Consider the following 6230-nt stretch of genomic DNA (forward strand, 5'->3'; position numbering starts at 1 on the left):
CTCAAGCTTGAAGTCAAAGACGGTTCCTTTTGTTTTTATTTTTTAAATGATATGCAATCACTGGTATATGTTATAAATAACAGGTTGATGCTATTTCAGCTATTGCCCACAAGTGTGCACAGGTGTTTACTGGCAATGCTACCTCTTTTTCACAGATAAGTGAATCATAGTAGCTTAGTGCAATTCCAGATCCTCCTCTATCCTTTGCAGGTGGATTTGCTGTGTTGTTGCCAGGTAGAAATGAAAACAGGCTCCTGTCACTTGTATTGTAGAAATATGTGGGCTTTTCCTTTGACCATCTCGTAACTAATATCTCAGGGAAGTGCTAACTGTGATCTCTTAATGCTACAGGGGCTGTATTGTCCTCTTGCCATAATGCCCAGAATTCAGGATGTATGTGGTCCCTACTTTGAATTTCTGGATCTAAGTCCCAGTCTTGAATCTCCTGAACTACATCTTCCTAGGTCTTTACATTTGGCTAGTAATTAGACTTTTCAGCTTTATACCAGTTAACTTTAGAACTGTCAGCTGCCTTTCCAGGAGTCTCAGCTTGTCCGATTTCATGCTGTATTAATCATGACTATGGCAGTGACAAGTGGCCAAATTCCAAAATTAACTCACTTAAGCAAAAGTAAAGGGGAAACAGTGGTTTCACATTGTGGTCAGCATGAAATAACCTAATGTATTTTAAATACTTACAGGAGTACCGGATATAAACAAAGTGATATCACCATTATCAAAAATAAAACTCTGTGTATTAACACATTGCCTTCATTACCCTCACTAAGCATATATTATGTGTCTGCTGTGGGCTTCAGGACTTTACAGGAAAAGAGACAGAGAGAGAGAGAGAGAGAGAGAGAGAGAGAGAGAGAGAGAGAGAGGAGGAAAGATTTTCTAGTATTATGAGACTTGCAACCTAACAATGGAAGTTAAACATTCTACTGTATATAATATATTGCATGAGGTCAAAATATAAAGTATTGAAAAATATGAATTTAGTCTTAAATTTACACCTTCTCTTAGAGTATAATAATTTAGAGCAAAAGATGTTTTTAAAAATGTTAAAAGTTTCCATTGTTTTATAAAATGCAAGATTTTTTTATATTAAGTATAATTTATTATCAAATTGGTTTCCATACAACACCCAGTGCTCATCCCAACAGGTGCCCTCCTCAATGCCCATCACCCACCCTCCCCTCTCCTCCAACCCCTATCAACCCTCAGTTTGTTCTCAGTATTTAAGAGTCTCTTATGGTTTGCCTCCTTCCCTCTCTGTAACTTTTTTCCCCCTTTCCCTCCCCCATGGTCTTCTGTTAAGTTTCTCAGGATCCACATAGGAGTGAAAACATATGGTATCTGTCTGTCTCTGTATGACTTAGTTCACTTAACATAACACTCTCCAGTTCCATCCACGTTGCTGCAAATGGCCAGATTTCATTCTTTCTCATTGCCAGGTAGTATTCCATTGTATATATAAACCACATCTTCTTTATCCATTCGTCAGTTCATGGACATTTAGGCTCTTCCCATAATTTGGTTATTGTTGAAAGTGCTGCTGTAAACATTGAGGTACAAGTGCTCCTATGCATCAGCACTCCTGTATCCCTTGGGTAAATTCCTAGCAGTTATTAAATTCTTTTAATAAAGATTAAAATCTTTTAATTTTTTGAGGAACCTCCACACTGTTTTCCTGAGTGGCTGCACCAGTTTGCATTCCCACCAACAGTGCAAGAGGGTTCCCATTTCTCCACATCCTCGCCAGCATCTATAGTCTCCTGATTTGTTCATTTTAGCCACTCTGACTGGCGTGAGGTGGTATATAAAAATGTGGAAGCTTCACGAATTTGCGTGTCATCTGTGCTAATCTTCTCTGCATTGTTCCAATTTTAGTATCTGTGCTGCCGGAGGGAGGACAAATGCAAGATATTTTTATCATTATTAAAATGTAGCCTTCACATTCCATTTCAAAAGAAGAGACTTAAGATCAACAAAACTGAGTGGTCAACACTAACTAAATCAGTAGCAGGCTGAAGACTGAAACCTAATTTGGCTAATTCTCAGATAGTATTCCTTCAGCTAAAATTTTGCAAAAATGCAGGAACTATACAGAGTTAGTAGAGTGAAGATGAATTAAATTAGAGAAAAGTGGAGTTTCATTTCATATCATTAGAGAGAGAGGCATGATTAAGGTGAAGGAATAAGTGTATGACCTTATCTATGATGGCTCTTAACCTTAATTTTAAACTTAAAAATACATCAATCAAAATGATGTTGCTAATTTCTTAGGCTGGATTTTCTTCCACTATATTCACACAACCGTAATTTGTTTTCACTGAACTGGTAAATATTGAATCTTTACTTATCCTGTAACTTTCCTTCAGAGGTTATGGATAGAGTCCATTTTCCCTTGAAAGTCTCATTCCTTCAACTGTACTCCAAACCTCAGGCTCACTTTCCTTTTCAAAGACATTGTGTCCACCTTTTCACTCTTTACTTCCTCAATATCTTTCGAAATCATTTGCATCAGCATGCAAATCTATTCTGTCTTTTAAAAAGACTTCCTTTGAATTTATGTGCCTTTCCAACTTTTGTATTTTGTGTCTCCCTTCAACAGCAAACTGTCTCAAACATGTTGTCTGTGGTCATTATTCTTTCTCTCTATCCCTCCTTTTTTTACTTTTCACTAGTCTGATTTTCATCCCTTGACCTCCTTTGCCACTGTTCATGCCAAGATCATCAGTGAAGTGACCTCTAAGGGTGACACATCCAGAGCTCACTCTTATAGGCCCAGTTTATTAGATGCTTTAATGAAATCAAATATTGCTGACCTTACTTGATACACTTTACTTATCGTGACAGATTATATTTTCCAAAGATGACTGCATTAATATTTTTCATATGCTGTTCCAACAAAGCGGCATTGAGAGAGATACTCTGTATTTCCTCACTTCTGTTGAGAAATAGGGTCTATGTTTCTTCTCCTTGAACTTCAATGGACCTTCGAAAGAGTGTTGACCAATGAAATGTGGTGGACTTAGTGTTGCAAGGCGTGTGAGGCTACATAAGAAAAGGTGATGTGGCTTTCATCTTGCTCTCTCTGTTGTGACACTCACTGGGAATCCTGAGCTGCTGTGTAAGAAGTCCTGCTACCCTGAAGTCATTCTGGAGTGATTGCATGAAGTTGCTACAGATGACAGAGAAAGATGCTCTAGGAAGCCCAGGTATTCCAGCTCCCGACTGTGAATCTTTATGGTACAGACACCAGACACATGAGTGAGGAAACAAGCGTTCACATGATTTTAGCTTGTTGCCCCACACTTCCCCAGCTGATATTTAGTAAAATGAGAAATGGAGTAGAGTTCTGCTCAGGTAGCTGATTTATAGAAAATAAAATATGATTAGCAGCCTAAGTTTGGGAGTATTTTTATTACACAGCCATAGTAATTGAAACACTTGTTTTGACTTCTACAATAATAGGTGGTCTGGATTTCTCCACTTTCACTCATTGCTCCCTCTAATTCTCTTTCATTGGCTCTTATTTCCATGATTGGCATTCTAATTAGAATGCTCTTGGCATGCCCATTATTTTCTATATACACTATCTAAATTACTTTATTTCATCATAGCCCATTTGTATGCGGATGGTTTCTTCCCCATCACATTGCATTTCTATCTCTGATGTCTCCTCTGGATCCTCTAAATTCTAAACATATATATGAAATCGTCCCCTTAACATCAACACTGAGATATTTTTTTAAATTTTTTTAATGTTTATTTTTGAGAGAGAGAGACAGAGTGCGAGTGGAAGAGGTGCAGAGAGAGAGAGAGGGAGACACAGAACTTCAAGCAGGCTCCAGGCTCTGAGCTGTCAGCACAGAGCCCAATACGGGGCTTGAACTCACGGAGTGTGAGATCATGACCTGAGCCGAAGTCAGTCGCCCAACCCACTGAGCCACCCTGGCACCCCAACACTGAGATATTTAATAACAATTCACACTTAACACATACAAAGTTGAGCCCTTGATGTTTTGTCCCTGTAAAACAGAAAATAAAATTTCCTCATTCCCTAGTCTTCCTTATTTCACTAAATATGATTACAATGTATACAATTTTTCAGGCACAAAATTCAAAAGTAAATTTTGATTCTCTCTTTTTCTTAACGACCACATCTAATCTATTTCTATTGATTATACCTCTATCATGGATCTCCAAACTTTTCTTCATTTCCACCTCTTCCCACTGCAAGCTGTCATCATATCTTTTTTAAACAATGGAAATACATCTTTAATAGTTTCCTTTCTTCCAGTCTTACTACACCATAGCCTATCTTCCTAACATTAGCCAGATTGGTCTTTTTCCACAAAAAATCATATCACATTACTTATCTGACTCAAAGCCACTCAATGTCTTCTCATATGGGCAAATTTTATTTTCTAAAGATGGCCCCCACATTTTGCTCTTCTAATGTGACTTGATACTTGTACCACTTAAAGGTGAACATCTAGGGGCGCCTGGGTGGTTCAGTCAGTTAAGCATCCAACTTTGGCTCAGGTCATGATCCTGCAGTTTGTGAATTCAAGCCCCGCATTGGGCTCTGTGCTGACAGCTCAGAGTTTGAAGCCTGCTTCAAATTCTGTGTCTCCCTCTGTCTTCATTCCTCCCCCTCTTTCATTCTGTCTCTCTGTCTCTCAAAAATAAACATTAAAATTTTTTTAAAAAATTTTAACGTTTATTCATTTTTGAGAGACAGAGAGACAGAGCATGAGCAGGGAAGGGGCAGAGAGAGGGAGACACAGAATCTGCAGCAGGCTCCAGGCTCTGAGCTGTCAGCACAGAGTCCGATGGGGGGCTCGAACTCACGAACTGTGACATCATGACCTGAGCTGAAGCCAGACGCTCAACTGAATGAGCCACCCAGGTGCCCCAACATTAAAAAATTTTTAAAGATAGAAGTCTATGTCCCCTCCCTGTAAGTCTGGATGGCCCTGTGAGTCCAGCGGAAGATACTCTATAGGTGATAAAATCAGACAAAACCATGCCTGGGTCTCTTTGGATACTTGCTTTTGAATCTAGTCCCCATGCCTGAATAAACCCAAGCAGCCCACAAAGAGACCAATATGGAGAGGAACTAAGGCCTCCCCAGCCTCAGGAAAGTTCTCAGCCAACTTCTAATTACTAATTTGCCAGCTATGTGAGTGAGTCATCTGGACATCTAGAACAGAGATGGACTGTCCACATCAAGTCCAGCTGAGACTACAGAAAGATGAGCAAAGGAAATTGTTGTTGTTGTTTTAAGTCATTAAGTTTTTGGATAGATTTTTGTTTGTTTTTTAATACTGTAATAGAAAATACTGTAACAGATTTTGGTACCTAAAAGTGGGATGCTCCTGTAAAAATCCTAAACCATGTAGCATTGGCTTTGGGACAAGCCATAGAGGAAGCTAGAAACCTTGATGAAATGTTAGCAAAAGCCTAAAGTATTTGTTTCTGACAGCTCAAAGGAAAATAAAGAAAATGTGACTGGAAGATGTTTGTAGTAATGGAAATTCTGGCAACAGTATTACCTGAAGTAACATAGAAAATAGGAAATTGGGGCGCCTGGGTGGCGCAGTCGGTTAAGCGTCCGACTTCAGCCAGGTCACGATCTCGCGGTCCGTGAGTTCGAGCCCCGCGTCGGGCTCTGGGCTGATGGCTCAGAGCCTGGAGCCTGTTTCTGATTCTGAGTCTCCCTCTCTCTCTCTGCCCCTCTCCCGTTCATGCTCTGTCTCTCTCTGTCCCAAAAATAAATAAACATTGAAAAAAAAAAAACCTTTAAAAAAAAGAAAATAGGAAATGTTCCAGTGAGCTCAATGATCAAGCTAAGGAAATTTTCAGGCAGAATATTCAAAGTGTCATCTAGAATCTTTTCATTATCTATGATATAATGTGAGAAGAGAGAAATAAGCTAAAAATGAACTCTTAAATATAATGGATCCAGAACTTTCCTACTTTCAAAATAAATCTTATTTCTCTTCTCAAATCTCTCTTGGTGGCAAATGATGCTCATATTAAGGACTGGTTTAAGAGAGAAGATTAATTGTACTATAAAATCCATTATTAAGATCTGAGAAAGATATGAGGTACTTCCTCATAGAGCCTTTCAAATAGATAAAAGCTCTTCTAAGGATCCTAGTACTGTAATTTACAGACCTGTCCATTATAGAGTAAAGCTTATAAGAATCTTAAGG

General features: G+C 38.8%; 1 pseudogene; it reads right to left on the minus strand.

The window, feature by feature from the left end:
- Nucleotides 1-1823: 1823 nt before the first annotated feature.
- LOC121034250 (uncharacterized) lies at nt 1824-1917 on the minus strand (annotated as a pseudogene).
- Between the last annotated feature and the right edge of the window lie 4313 nt (nt 1918-6230).

This window comes from Herpailurus yagouaroundi, unplaced genomic scaffold (assembly GCF_014898765.1).
Source record: "Herpailurus yagouaroundi ecotype Mexico unplaced genomic scaffold, PumYag 159, whole genome shotgun sequence".
NCBI classification, from domain to species: domain Eukaryota; kingdom Metazoa; phylum Chordata; class Mammalia; order Carnivora; family Felidae; genus Herpailurus; species Herpailurus yagouaroundi.